Genomic DNA, 16,771 nt, shown 5'->3' with positions numbered 1-16,771 from the left:
TGGCTGTTCTGGTTTCCTTGAGAGTTGCCAATCCCCTCTTGTCGCTCTGATATCCTGAGCTGATGGTCAATGGGATTAATCCTTGAGGTAAGGGTGTGGCCACCAAAAGTCTGTTGGGCAGGAAACCTAATCTCCAGGTCAGCAGGGTCAATCTTAGCTTCTTTTAATATCAAAGTTCGGCTTATGGGGTCTTCTGAGGTAAAACCTTTGTTTCCTTCTATTACTTTAATCTCTCTGATGAGTGCACCTTCTACTACCCTCCTGTGACTAATTTTGTTGCTTTTGTATATAAGCCTACTGTTTTTGAAATCCATCCTATGGTCATTTTCTCAACAATGCCTAGCTATAGCACTCCCCTGAGAGTTAAGTTGTACTGCCCTTCTATGTTTTTGGACTCTCGTCCTTATTCCCCTACCTGATTCCCCCACATATCTGTCTTCACAATTGTTGCAATTGATTAAGTATACCCCCGCTACATCATCTGTATTACTGTCTTCTCCTTCCAGTTTATTTTTACATACTTTGTTTTTTACGGTATTATCAAAGGTATATACAAATTTATATTTACTTTCTTTCATTTTTGAAGTGATTTGTTTCATTTTAGGCATAAAAGGGAGGGCAACTATTTTCTTGTTTTCTTTATTCCATGTACTCTCTACATTTGCTCTGTAAAAAATTTTTCTATCTTTGTTAAGTGCCCTTTTTCTGAACCATTCCGGGTATGCTAATGCAAGATAGAACAAGAAATAAATTACATCGGTAAAAGCTTCGATGCATTAGCATACCCGGAATGGTTAAGAAAAAGGGCACTCAACAAAGCTACAAGAGGGGATTGGCAACTCTCAAGGAAACCAGAACAGCCATCACATAAATGACAGCTCAGCGAGAAGAAGTTCCAGAGGACTGCTGGGCCTTGACCCAGGCTAACATCCCAAACATCTCTTGAAAATGGGCCACAGATAGGGCCTGAAAGTACTCGAGTGCGTAGTAAAACTAAATGTAAATACTTAGAAGTAAACAAGTTACAAAGTGATTTTGTGGGTTTCTTTTTCAATCTTCAGAAGAAAACTGAAAGAAGTTTTTGTTTGGTTCATCTACACCAATGTCTTTTCAGTTATAGATTTAAGCATTTGTTCACCTTCAGTCCACTTGGACTTCAACTGGGTGTAGATGAACTTTTGCACGGAAGTGATCACTTTCCCATACATTTAAAGTATGCTGGAAACATACCCTCTGAATCTCCTATAAAGTGGAAGGAAAACGAAGCAGATTGGAGAAGTATGAAGGAAGCTTTCAATTACAGCCGGAAGTAGAGTCATTTGAGTCACACTTAGATGCGTATGATTACTGGACCTCAACTATATTGGAAAATGCTGAGAAATATATCCCAAAAACAAAGGGTAAACCAAGCAGGCCTGCAGTTCCCTGGTGGGACCAAACCTGTGGCAGACTGCGAAGAATAGTGAGAAAATGCTATAGATAATTCAAGGCAAAACCCTCAGGAACAACTAAAACTACATACCGACGGGCCTTAGCCAAACAAAGAAAATATATTAGAAAAGCTAAAAAGGAATCTTGGCTCCACTATATTAATGGTATCAATTCTAAAACGCCAGAAAGATTAGTATGGAAAAAGATTAAAAAGCTACGTGGGAAATTTGTTCCATCACCTGCTCCTACTCTAAAAATCAACAATGTCCTTATTTCAAATCCAGCTGATGTTGCAGAAAAATTTGGTGAGCATTTTGCTGACATATCAAGCTCCAAAAATTACACGCCACAGTTCAGTAAGATTCGAAATGCCAAGGTGTCAATAAGATTTAACTCTCAAAACAATGAAGCATATAATACTAAGTTCTCACTAAAGGAACTACGAGAGGCTCTCTCATCTTGTGAGTCTACAGCCCCTGGTGCAGATAACATAACTTACAACATGATTAAACATCTTCCAGAACATGCTAAAATATATCTAATGAAAATACTCAATAAGATCTGGGAAACAGGCATCATTCCCACATCTTGGAAGATAGCCATAGTAGTTCCAGTCATAAAGCCAAACAAAGATCCATATCAGCCCACTAGTTACAGACCAATTTCACTAACAAGCTGTGTCTGTAAATTATTTGGGAAAATGGTGAACTCTTGTCTAATGTGGCATTTAGAGAAAAGCAGATTGTTATCTTCTGTTCAGTTCGGCTTCAGGAAAAATCGTTCAGCCTTGGACCCTTTACTGAGATTATCAAATAAGATTCAACAGGGTTTTTCCAATCAATGCCAAACAATTGGGGTATTTTTTGATCTGGAGAAGGCCTATGATACAACATGGCGATTTGGCATTGTTAAACGGCTCAATGAAATGGGAATCAGGGGCAATATGTTAAACTTTATCAACTCCTTTTTAAGGGACCGATATATTAGAGTGATAGTCGGGAATAAGTTTTCTTCTTGTTGTGAGACGGAAGAAGGTGTCCCACAAGGCAGCGTATTGAGCGTTACCTGCTTTGCCATTGCTATTGATAACATTGTGAAATCTGTTTCCGCTCCAGTTAGGGCTTCACTGTTTGTGGATGACTTTGCCATCTACGTCACCAAATACGACGCTGTATCAGCTTGTAACTACCTGCAAAAGACAATAAATGTCATCAGTAAATGCGCTGATGAGCATGGTTTCCGATTTTCTTCATCTAAAACTGTGGCCATTCGTTTCACTAGATGTACCCGCAATGAAACTATCCCTAATTTGAAACTGAAGGATTGTCTTATTCCTTACAAAAAAGAAGTAAGGTTTTTGGGCATGATATTTGACAGCAAGCTAACGTGGCGTAGTCACATTGACTCTCTAAAAACAAAGGTTAAAAATCCCTCAATATTTTAAAGGTGGTATCGGGATTCGACTGGGGAGCTGATAACAAAAGTTTACTGAAGTTGTACGATTCCTTATGTAAATCAAAACTGGACTATGGCTGTCAGGTATATTCAGCTGCGTGCAAGTCCAGGTTAAAGGAATTGGACATAGTACATAATATGGGTTTAAGAATATGTACAGGTGCTTTCAGGACATCTCCCGTTGAGAGTATCTGCATTGACTCTCATGAACTTCCTTTAGATCTGCGAAGAGAAGAACTTGGGTTGCGGTACACCATGCGACTAAAAAGCTCTCGAGAGAACCCCTCACGAAAAATTTTAGAGGAGTGTGACTAGAAAATTTTGTGAAAAATCTTCCAAACCTTATCAAATAAGACAGTTGGAATGTTTAAATGACATGGTAATTCAGCGCCAAAAAGTTGAAGAAGTAAAACCATCCTCTGTTCCCGGTGACCGGTATATTCCACTGAGGAAAATTCCACTACGGTAAGTTCCACTAGGTAAATTCTACTATAGGTAAATTCAACTGCAGTAAATTCCACTACGGTAAAATCCACTAAAGAGTCTCTCTCTCTCTCTCTCTCTCTCTCTCTCTCTCTCTCTCTCTCTCTCTCTCTCTCTGCTTAAACTTAAAACTTAAAACAACTAAAAAACTTGTTTTATCCTCGTACGTATATAATTAAACTAAAAAGTAGTTATTTCAAAATACGTAAACAACTTGTTAGAGTTGCGTAAACTATTTAATTGTTATTTTATGTTTTGTTACTCCACTAAATAATTTTAGCTACAGAAAAATTTCCTAATCAGTATATTTTTGAACTTCGAAACCCTCAGTCATGACAGCTTTCATAACTTCAGAGAAGAACAAACGCAAGCTTTGCGACGAAGAAAATTACATATATGAAAAGAATGGAGTTAACAACAGTAAAACCAAAATATATTGGCGATGTGAGCGTTTTTATGATGGTTGCAAAGCTAGACTGCTTACAACTTTCAACTACGTGCAGTATACCAGAAGTTATTCATTCTAACGGCTCCTATAATCATCCAGCAAACAGCGCCCACGTTAAAGCCCGAAATGCAGTTAATTCTATGAAATCGGATGTAATGAGAATGTGCACAGTATCTTTACGGGAAGTAATTTCTACGACTCTACAAAATCTCGATGAGGAAGCACAATCATTCTTGCCAACGCTTCCTGGACTTTCGCGCAACATCCGTAACTGGAGACAGCAAACTTTATGAATCCCAGCGCTCCCAGTATGTAGGTCGGGGTTTGAAATTCCACATGAATTTAAGTACTTGGAAAATGTATCCTTGTTTTTGAATTTTGACAGTGGCATAGAAGACCCAGACAGAATTTTAGTGTTTTCCTCCGAAAATGGTTTAGATGATCTACAAAACTCGTAGATTTGGGCCTGTGACGGGACGTTTAAGGTGTGTCCACAACTGTGGTGTCAGCTTTTAACAATACATATCATCATTGGAGGGTCAAGTGTGCCAAGACTCTTTGCCTTACTTCCAGACAAAAAAGAAGCCTCTTATCATCATGTTTTGTCTACTCTGCTGAATTTAAGGCCAAATTGTCGACCGGTTACCTGCCTATTGGACTTTGAACAAGCCCTCCATAATGCATTTGCATCAGTATTCCCGGATGTAGAAACAGTTGGGTGTGTATTTCATCTGGGACAGTCGGTTTGGCGCAAAATATGCGTACTGGGTGAAAGTAGGAGATATAACACGGATGCACGTTTTCAGCTTAAAATTAAGTGCTTTTGCGCATTATTGATGACGTTGTCGAGGGCTTTGCGATTTTAATTGATGACGATAGCATTCCTTCTGACTTTATCTCTTATTTTGAAAATTCATACATTGGCATGTTACGAGGACGTGGTCATCGTCAACGAAGAGAAACTCCTAAGTTTCCTATCCATATGTGGAATGTGCGTCAACGAGTTTTAAATGACTTGCCAAGAGCAAATAATTCGGTTGAAGGATTCCACAATGCCTTGCGGTCATCAATTACTTCAACACATCCTAATTTGTGGAAGCTTTGCAAAGCCCTGAAGACTGAAGAGGTCCTAAGACAGACTAAAATTGCTCAGGTACGACAGGGGCTTCTACAACCAAAAAAAAAATCCTATCAAATTATCGATGCAAGACTTAAGAGAATTTACCTAGTGGAACTTACCGTAGTGGAATTTTCCCTAGTGGAATATACCTAGAACCCTGTTCCCCCATGGCTTATTCCCAAGATTTCCTTATGCTCTAAGAAAATAGACGAAAAACAACAGTCTGAGGAAGAGATAAAAGCTAATTTTCTGGAGCATGACAGTAAACATGATGGGCAAGTGAAGATCTACACTGATGGATCAAAGTCTGATAGTGGAGTTGGGTGTGCAGTTGTGCATGGGAATGAAATTTACGAGGCAAAATTGCCTGAGTCGGCTTCCATATTCACTGCAGAGTTGTCAGCTATAGTTAAAGCTTTAGAAATTATTCATAACTCGAATTAGAAAATTTTTTTAATATATAGTGACTCAAAAAGTGCATTAGATTCATTAAAGCAGCTGTATACAATTCATCCTCTGGTACAAAAAGCCCAGTGGTTCTTTTGGATTTCGTGTCGCAGGAAATCAGTATGTTTTGCTGGATCCCAGCTCATGTCGGAATTCGCGGGAATGAGGAGGCAGACAGATGTGCAAAGGAAGCGGCTGTGAGTAATTTGAATCAGATAACAAAAGTGCCACATGTAGATATGAAGAGATCCATCAAGTCGTACATCTTGAGGAAATGGCAAGAGAGATGGTCCTCCCCTCTCTTAGCCAACAATAAGAAATATAAGCAGATAAGGAAAGGCATAAAAAAATGGCCCTCTTCTTTTCAAAAAGAGAGAACAGAAATTGTTTTGGGGCGACTTCGTATTGGTCACACTCGGATAACCCATAAATTTATTTTAGAAGGTGGCAGTGCACCAGTATGTGTTAGGTGTGATGCTACCTTATCAGTGGAGCTCATCCTGGTGCATTGTGTAAATTATAGAGAACAGAGGCAGAGATTCCACCTTGATGGAAAATCTCTTGCCGATATTCTAGATGACAAAGCAGATATTTCTGCACTAATGAGTTTTTTAAAATGTATAAGGATTTTTTATGAAGTTTAAGTGGTGGATAATTTTAACTTATTGATTTTATTTTATTTTATATTGATTTTATTTTTTATTGTTTTGTTCATAGCCATTATTTTAAGTACCTAATTATTATTCAAAAATTTTATTTGCTGTTTTTAATTAAGGTTAAATGGTGTTGAATGGATGTATGCATGTCAGTTTTTTTTTTTTTTTTGTGACTTCAGCCGTGGGATTCTTTAGTTGCAGTGTAAGTGGTTTTGAGTGAGAGTGAATGGTTTTGGTTTAGTTGATATGTAATGTGAGATCGTCTTGGTCTTGGTTGTGTCTCATTTGGTGTTTTTAATTGCAATTTTAATTGGTCATTTTGTGTGAGAGATTTTTAATTGATTCACGTATTCATTCATTTAATCCATTTCATTAAATCATATAATACTGCAGCGCTGAATGACCTTTGCAAGTCCCAGTGCTTGGGCTATGCCCTAAATTCCATGATCAATCAATCAATCTTAACATTACTTAAAAAACTGACTTAGTGTCTGGTTTTCCATCAAGAACATACAAACCATTTTGTCCCCTTCCAGTACCCAAAACTGGACCTCTAACAAAACAATCATCAGCACCAACAAATTTACAACCTTTCGACATAAGCAGGACATTAATACCACGATTAGTACATTAACTTAAAGACAACAAAAAGTAGTACACAATCCAGGAACATAGAAAACATGACATCTATCAACTGAATTATTTGATGATGACTATATCACCTGTACCAGCAACTCTTAATTCTTACCAGTACCAAACAAACCATCAACACCCTGATCAATTCAAAGTATATTTAATTTAAAAGAGATTTCTTGTCCAGTGACCAGTCCTTCAGCACCCGAATATATCACTATTGTACTATCAGTTAGATGTGCAGACAAAGCACACACAAAAGTTATCTTTAGAGTCAACCTCTTACCACCACCAACACTTTTCTTGTCAGATTTCTTCTCATCAGCAGGTGCCTCATATTCCTTCGGCTTAGCACACTCCTTGATGGGAAACCCCTTTTCATGGCAGTGCCAACAACTCATATTGGATGTGTCCTTCTGTTGCTTGTTATCATTACCCTTCTTCCGCCAGGAGACATCTTGTTGGTAAAGAAAGCAGCACAACCACCACTCTCAGTACAAATGACATTTCTACACTATCATCCAGCAGTTTGGTGAGGACAGTATATAAAATCATATCCTTTTCCCCAGCACTCAGAGTTATGACTAAACTTATATATTCACTAGGCAATTCTTGGAATATCATGACTATTAGGTACTTGTCCTTAACTTCTACCAAGCTTTTCATTTCTTGCCCAGAGATGTGATGTGTGCAGTGGCGGCTCGTGGCTATCATTCATAGGGGTGCTGTTACATAATTTTTGAAAAATTCCTTGATATTAACTGCATAAACACATACACATTATATACACACATATATAACATACTATAAACAAATATATATATTATTATATATCGCTACTTTCAAAATGCATATTTCCCCTCTTTGTAATGTCATGTAGATTGTGTAACATTTTTTCAGATTCCTAGATAGCTTAGAATAGGATGTTTTAAAATGTGTGTTCAGATTTCGCATTACATAATGTAAAAGTATATATATATAGTATATATATATATAATTAAATAATTATAATATATATATATATATATAATATATATATATCTATATATATATATATATATTAACGTAGAACGTAAAAAGAGAGAGATTCTCTTTGTCCGTTCGAAGCTATGAATGTTTAACTTTTATGTCAACACTGTAAGTTTAGAGGGTCTGCGAGATCCGTTTGCTTTCCTAAATCTGTCAATGAGTTTTGATAACGATCTTAATCTTCATTTGTGTTTTGGAGAATCTGTCATCGTACGTGATAAGACTTCTCCTTCGTGTCGATCGAGTAGAGTACGTGTCTTTTTTTTTTTTAACAGACTGGACTCGTACGCGTATGTCTTTGCCGAGTCCCACGTGGAGATTGCACATTTCTTTATGAAGATTGCGTCAGATTTCGAACTTTCTGGAAGCTTTTGTGCCAAGAACGTTTTTGTCTCATCATCTACCCTGTCCAGTTTTAGCAAGGGAAGAAGATTTCATTACATCCTAGAACCTCGAGGCATTAACATCTCGCTCTCGCTCTCTCTCTCTCTCTCTCTCTCTCTCTCTCACTTGACATCATTGAGATTATATCACGTAACGTAAATTGGTCACTCGTAACTTAGAATTTCATATTTGATATTTCTTAGAGTTTGTTTAGTGTTATTTAGTTTTTTGTTGTGGAATCTGAACATTGTTTCGTAACGGCGCCTGGTTTTTTGTGAGCGTGAAACAAGCTGCAGCGAGAAGAAGTTGGTATACCAAAAAGGTAAAGTGTGTTATATTTTTATTAGTTGCAACTAATAACGGTTAGGAACTGTGTTTAACTAATAACTAATAATTGTTAGGAACTGTGGTTAACTAATAACTAATAACAGGTGTTTACGAAGGTTTGGTAAAAACTGTTGGTTATAATGTTTTGAGTGAAAACGATTTACACTTTTACACATTGCTGATTTTTTGTGTTTGTGTTTGTTCCACTGTTTGTGCACTTGTTCATTTTCTTATTGAAGTATGCCTTTTTATTTTATATTTTCATTTGCATTCACAATTTAATTGACTTAGTTATTTTCATTGCATATTTAATTAAATTTAACACTTGTGAATTAATTTGCATTTACTTAGAATTCTTTTCAAGTTTTATTATTGTTTAGCACTTGTGAATTAATTTCAAATTTTCAATAATTGCCTAACACTTTTGAATTTCAATTGAATTAATTTTCTTGAATTTTGTGATAAATTAATTTTGATTTAATTTTACTTAATTTGATTCAAGAATTAATTAAACTTTACTTTGTTTTCAAGTAACAGTAATTTTCCCTGATATTGTGAATTTCACTTATAAATTTTGAATTTGATAATAAATTTTTGTATTTAAAAATATTTTTTATAAGTGTTTATTTTTATACCAGTATATATGATTATGATATATTATTGATGATAGGTAGAAACATAAAGTGGTAATTGATTTGCTTTCCTTCAATTTACTTGAAGTGACTTAGAACCAGGGAAGTACTTAGACTTCTGCAATCAGGGAAATACTTAAACTTTGAAAGTTGTTGATGGAGTGATGCCCTTTGATTAATTTAATTACTTACAAGATTACCTCACACCTGTTTTGATGTTCTAGCTGGGTGCTCTTTAGTGATTTTTTTTATATAGGCCTATGTTATTTTATATTACTCGTGATTAAGCCTTTTATACGTAAGACCGTGAGTATTTTACTAAATACTATATATATGTATATTATATATATATATATATATATATATATATATATATACATATATTATATATATATATATATATATATATATATATATATATATATATATATATAATATATATATATCTATATATATATATATAATATATATATATATATATATAATACTCACGGTCTTACGTATAAAAGGCTTAATCACGAGTAATATAAAATAACATAGGCCTATATAAAAAAAAATCACTAAAGAGCACCCTGCTAGAACTCAGACACAAGCATTACACACACACTCGCGGCCCCCCCCCCCCCCCCCCACCACCCCCTAACAATTTGTCTCCTCTCTCTCTCCTCTCTCTCTCTCTCTCTCTCGTCGAGGAAGAAAGCTACTATTTTGAATTTTAGCATTTTAACATATCATTGGCATTAATGTGGCTTTCATTTTTTCGCACTTACTACAACTCGCCACTGCGTTGATTATTCTGCATTACATTACATATCATCACCATAGTCACTAATTTGATCACTATCACTAATAGTACATATTGATTAAGTTTTGACGAATCTCAAAACACACCTTCCCCCTCCAACAGCTAGACTAACATTGCTCGAGAGGGCAGTGCTCCCCTCGCCTGTATGCGCTGGCTGGCCACCGCAGTATCACCCTGCTAGCAAATTTAGAACTGTTGAGCACCTGCTGTTCCACATATTGTTTCAATTCATTTGCTTTTTTTTATTTACAAAAACAAGAGAATGGCAATAATTTTTTGAGGATTATTGATAAGCTACTCTATACTTAATTTCTCATATCCATTTGATATATTCATAATTTTGTTCATATATGTGAAATCTCTAGGGGGTACTGCAGTTCCACAGTACCTACTGACGAGCCGCCACTGGATGTGTGCAATATAACCCTCCATATCACCAAAGTCCTGAAACCTTGCTTGGCTCATGGCTCGAACCAGATATACGTGCTGCCAATGGCCTTTGGTTTTAAACTTGATTTTCAGAGCATCCCATCCCTCTTTAGCTGCTTTTGCACTGTTCATGTACTGATAATTTCGAGGGTCTACCCTATGCCATATGTCAGCAAGAGCTTCTTTGCGGCTCTCTTTCCCATCTGTCATTTGGTCCCTTGCAAGCCAACCACAATCCCTGCCTTCTTAAATAATTAGTCTTGGAGAAACACCAATTCCTGTAATCTTCTCGCTCTTTCAACTCCGTGATTCCGAAACCGTATGGCCCCGAGTCGAGATCACCCATCTTGAATCACAGAGTCCAATAGTACCTTTAATCTCTTGTCAAAATCAGTATCTGTTCTCAATTAGTTTCTGGGCCGATAACCTATGATAATATTGGGCTAATTGACTAATTAGATATTCAGTTTCCAAGGAAATGCGGCGGATCGATGAAACACATCTTCCTAAGGTGAGCTTTTATTCAGGACTAACAGACACAAAGGGGTTTACAATGTGAACTCCGTTACAATGTTAACTCCGTATTTGGAAAAACAAAAAAAAAGCAAAAGAATGTCGCAGATTACAGTACTACTACCAACAACACTATTTACACTAGTCTGATAAAGAGTTGTTGGAAGCTTCAATAACATTTGGCATTTTAAAAACAAGCCAATGGTGTTAAGTGTACATTCAGCTTTTCTGTTTTCCATATATGGGACTGGCTTAAGTGTTAGGATTTCCTGGCAGAGGTACAGTAGACACAGCATGCTCGTACACATTGCAGTTCCGTAATCTTATGCCTAAATTTACATTCCCTTAGGGAGTAATGTCATCAGTACACCACATACTCTACCTCTATTCACATTCTCATTCTTCTGTCATACTTTCCATCCTCTCATAACAATTGTTTCATATTGCAGCTCTGAGGTTTTCCTCATGTTACACCTACAAAACCTTTTTATTCTGTTTCTCCTTTGGCACTAAATAGCTTCATACGTCCAAGAACTTGGCCTTTGGTCTAAATTTAATATTCCATTCCATTTCTAAGTTTGAATTTATGGAGGAAAAACCATGTTCCAGGGTTGGCCATTTTAACCAAATGGTTTAAACCAGTAAAAAAAACCATGGTTTTTTGGTTTTTATATTTTGTTTAGGTTTTTAATGGTGTTTTTATTATTCTTTGCTTATTTTATTTTATTTACGTCTACATGTTTCCTCTACAACTTTTTTGAGATAAGAAATGACTGATGTTTCAAACAAGTAGGCTTTTTATCAAAAGAATATGCTTTAGCTTTCATCTTAAGTATAACTGGCAAGAATTCTGAACATTCCTCTTCTGCTAAAAACAGTGCCTTACATTTTTCATCTTCTGGCATCCTCTCTACATCCTTTTGGAAATGGGGATCCAGCAAGTATGTGTGTCTGTTCGTTCGTATGGTGTTTTTACGTTGCACGGAACCAGCAGTCATTCAGCAACGGGACCGACGGCTCTACGCAACTTCTGAACCACGGCGAGAGTGAACTTCCATCACCAGAAATACACATCTCTGACCCCTCAGTGGAATGCCCGAGGATCGAACTCGCGGCTACCGAGATGGCAGACAAAGACCATACCAACCACGCCACTGAGGCGCATCCAGTAAGTAAGCAAGAAGATGATAAACTGTAATTGCTTGATCATATCTTTTCTTGGCTTTCTCCAATTCTTTTTCAGGAAGTATCTGTTAAGTTCAAAAACAAGATTTGTCCAAATCTTCACTGCTTCGCCTATTTCAAACTTGTCACTTTGTAGATCAGAAAGGGCAATAGATACAGGTTAAAGTTGGTTGGCTAAATCTTGGGCGTTGCTTTTAATGCTCATGTTCATCTACAGAGTTCCGCCTCATTTCAACGGGCATAATCGGCTTTTTACAACCTGCTTCCTTGTATCTCGCTGCAGGAAGATGGGTATTCCTTACATACTTTATAATTTATATTATATGGGATTTCACATTTGGTACATCTAAATCATGAGCTAATAAGTTAGCAATGTTTGAAGAACATCCATACGTTGCAATGCTACAGCCAAACTCATTCTTAAGTTGCTTCCTGTTACAAAACTACACACTCTTACGTCAAACACTCGAGACGCTTCCTTTAATATTTTGGTAGCAAGACTTGTTAGATATGTTACATCATGCTTTTAACCAGTTGTATCAAGAGTTTCAATCAAGAAACATTGAATTTTCATCAGTAACTGACGCACACACACCTGCCTCATTATGAACTTTGCTCCAGCCATCTAAACCCACTGAAACAATCTGGCCTTTCAAAAGAAGTCTCCCTTTAGCAATCTCCTCATCATATACTTCATTCAAAATTGATCCATCAATTTGTTTCCTTGTAGGTAATTTATATCCTGGACGTATTATGTCAACAAATTTTAGAAACTAAGGGTTCTCTACTGTTCTAAAGCTACTATTTGTTGCATATAAATATCTAGCTGGCTGCTTATCAAAACTGTGTTTCTTTTTCACTTGTCTTTACGAAATATCTGTCTAGTTGAATGTTTCTTTCCATTTTTCCTTTTAGTTTTATTTCTTCCTTCGATTCAGCTGATCTTTTCACATTTTTATCAGACTTGTAAGAATGTCTCATACTAGAGCTATCAATAGTAGTTTGTTTACTGGTACATGGGGCAGAGGAACTTCTAGTTATGCCTAACTGAGAGACCGATCAATAATTTGAATCTGATGGTCCAAGATTACTGAGGCATTCAATATTCAATTTCTTGCTCTCCTGGCTCATCAGCATCTAAAATTATCATGTTGATAGGTCTACGCTAAAGTTTTTCAAAAATTCACCATAAATCGAAATATTGTGCTATAGACTTCCTGTTTGTTGAAAAATGAAGATAAATGACTGAATATTACTAGACTGTAAGAGTTTTAGCTTACAATTGCGTTTTTTCGACCATTTCGGTCAAGTCAAATTTGACCGAATGTCGAATTTATTCTATTTATCGTGATTTATATGTAAATTTTTCAAAAAATGATAAAAGCTACAACCATGAGTTATTTTTTATTGTATTCTACATGAACTTGCACACATTTTCATATATAAAACTCTATGTAACGGCTAATATAAAACGGTGCAGATATTACGACAATGTGACTCAAACATTTCGGAGATTTGCGGCAGAGATACCGCGCGAGGAGGGAAGGAAAAAGTTTTTTTCAAAAATTCACCATAAATCGAAATATATTGCTAGAGACTTCCCATTTGTTGCAAATTAAAGGTAAGTGATTGAATACTACTAGACTGTAAGATTTTTAGCTTACAATTGCGTTTTTCAACCATTTCGGTTGAGTCAAATTTGACCGAATGTCGAATTTTTTTCTATTTATCGTGATTTATATGCAACTTTTTCAAAATTATAAAAGCTACCACAATGAGTTTTTTTTGTTGTATTCTACACGAACTTGCACATATTTTCATATATAAAACTCTATGTAACAGCTAATAGAAAACAGTTGCAAATATTACAACAAAGTGACTCAAACATTTCGGAGATTTGCGGCCAAGATACCGTGCGAGGAGGGAAGGAAAAAGTTTTTTCAAAATTCACCATAAATCGAAATATTGGTTCTAGAGACTTACCGTTTGTTGCTAAATGAAGATAAATGACTGGATATTACTAGACTGTAAGAGTTTTAACTAACAATTGCGTTTTTCTACCATTTCAGTCGAGTCAAATTTGACCGAATGTCGAATTCTTTCTATTTATCGTGATTTATATGCAACTTTTTCAAAAATGATAAAAGCTACAACCATGAGTTATTTTTTGTGGTATTCTACATGAAATTGCGCAAATTTTCATATATAGAACTCTATCTAACAGCTAATATAAAATGGTGCAAATATTACGACAAAGTGACTCAAACATTTCGGAGATTTGCGGCCGAGACCGAGCGAGGAGGGAAGGAAAACGTTTTTCAAAAATTCACCATAAATCGAAATATTGTGTTAGAGACTTCCCGTTTGTTGCAAAATGAAGATAAATGACTTAATATTACTAGACTGTAAGAGTTTTAGCTTACAATTGCATTTTTCGAACATTTCGGTTGAGTCAAAGTTGGCCGAAGTGTTAAATTTTTTCTATTTATCGTGATTTATATGCAAAATTTCCAAAAATGATAAAAGCTACAACCATGAGTTATTTTTTGTTGTATTCTACATGAAATTGCACACATTTTCATATATAGAACTCTATGTAACGGCTAATATAAAACGGTGCAAATATTATGAGAGTGACTCAAACATTTTGGTGATAAAACGGTGCAAATATTATCACAATGTGACTCAAGCATTTCGGAGATTTGCCGCAGATACCACACGCGCAGGGAAGGAAAAAGTTCCTTAAAAAATTCTCCAAAATTCGAAATATATTGCTAGAGACTTCTCGCTTGTTGAAAAATGAAGGTAATTGATTGAATATTACTATATTGTAAGAGTTTCAGCTTACAACTGCGTTTTCGACCATTTCAGTAGAGTCAATGTTGACCAAATGTTGAATTTTTTCTATTTATTGTGATTTATATGCAATTTTTTCAAAAATGATAAAAGCTACACCCATGAGTTATTTTTTGTTGTATTCTACATGAAATTGTGCACATTTTAATATATAAAACTCTATGTAACAGCTAATATAAAATGGTGCAAATATTACGACAAAGTGACTCAAACATTTGAGAGATTTGCAGCCGAGATACCGTGCGAGGAGGACGGAAAAGGTTTTGTTCAAAATTCACCATAACCGAAATATTGTGCTAGAGACTTCCCGTTTGTTGAAAAATAAAGGTAAATGATTGAATATTACTAAATTGTAAGGGTTTTGCTTACAATTGCGTTTTTTTACCATTTCAGTCGAGTCAAATTTGACCGAATGTCGAATTTTTTCTATTTATCATGATTTATATGCAAATGTTTAGAAAATGATAAGCTACGACCATGACTTATTTTGTTTTTGTATTCTACATGAAATTGCACGCATTTTCATATATAAAACTTTAAGTAATGGCTAATATACAACAGAGCAAATATTATGACAATGTGACTCAAGCATTTCGGAGATTTGCGGCAGAGATACCGCGCGAGGAGGGAAGGAAAAAGTTTTTTCAAAAATTCACCATAAATCAAAATATTGTGCTAGAGACTTCCCATTTGTTGCAAATTGAAGGTAAGTGATTGAATATTACTAGACTGTACGAGTTTTAGCTTACAATTGCGTTTTTCGACCATTTCGGTCAAGTAAATTTGACCGAATGTTGAATTTTTTCTATTTATCGTGATTTATATGCAGCTTATTCAAAAATAATAAAAGCTACGACCATGAGTTATTTTTTGTTGTATTCTACATAACATTTCGCACATTTTCATATATAAAACTCTATGTAACGGCTAATATAAAATGGTGCAAATATTACGACAAAGTGACTCAAATATTTCGTTGATTTGCAGCCAAGATACCGCGCCCGGAAAGAAGGAAAAAGTTTTTTCAAAAATTCACCATAAATCGAAATATTGTGCTACAGACTTCCCGTTTGTTGAAAAATTAAGGTAAATGATTCAATATTACTAGACTGTAAGAGTTTTAGCTTACAATTGCGTTTTTCGACCATTTCGGTAGAGTCAAAGTTGACTGAATGTCAAATTTTTTTTATTTATCATGATTTATATGCAAATTTTTCAAAAATGATAAAAGCTACGACCATGATTTATTTTTTTTTGTATTCTACATGACATTGCACACATTTTCATATGTAAAACTCTATGTAACGGCTAATATAAAACGGTGCAAATATTACGACAATGTGACTCAAGCATTTCGGAGATTTGTGGCACTTTTTCAAAAATGATAAAAGCTACGACCATGAGTTATTTTTTGTTGTATTTTACATGAAATTGCACACATTTTCATATATAAAACTCTATGTAACGGCTAATATAAAACGGTGCAAATATTACGACAAAGTGACGCAAACATTTTAGAGATTTGCAGCCGAGATACAGCCTGAGGAGGGAAGGAAAAAGTTTTTTTCAAAAATTCACCATAAACCGAAATATTCTGCTAGAGACTTCCCGTTTGTTGAAAAATGAAGGTAAATGACTGAATATTATTAGACTGTAGAGTTTTAGCTTACAATTACGTTTTTCGACCATTTCGGTTGAGTCAAATTTGACCGAATGTCTAATTTTTTCTATTTATCGTGATTTATATGTTAATTTTTCAAAAATGATAAAAGCTACGACTATGAGTTATTCTTTGTTGTATTCAACATAAAATTGCGCACATTTTCATATATAAAACTCTATGTAACGGCTAATATAAAATGGTGCAAATATTACAACAAAGTGACTCAAACATTTCGGAGATTTGTGGCCTAGATACCGCGCAAGGAGGGAAGGAAA

At 35.4% G+C, this 16,771-nt stretch overlaps 1 protein-coding gene across 1 annotated transcript in view; it reads left to right on the top strand.

Annotated features, from left to right (window-relative positions):
• Positions 1 to 16,771, top strand: part of LOC135220174 (uncharacterized) — an 89,827-nt gene that overhangs the window by 9,363 nt on the left and 63,693 nt on the right. The gene's annotated exons all lie outside the window — the stretch shown is intronic.

This window comes from Macrobrachium nipponense, chromosome 1, assembly GCF_015104395.2.
Source record: "Macrobrachium nipponense isolate FS-2020 chromosome 1, ASM1510439v2, whole genome shotgun sequence".
Taxonomy (NCBI): Eukaryota; Metazoa; Arthropoda; class Malacostraca; order Decapoda; family Palaemonidae; genus Macrobrachium; species Macrobrachium nipponense.
This window is presented reverse-complemented; position numbering and strand designations above follow the sequence as displayed.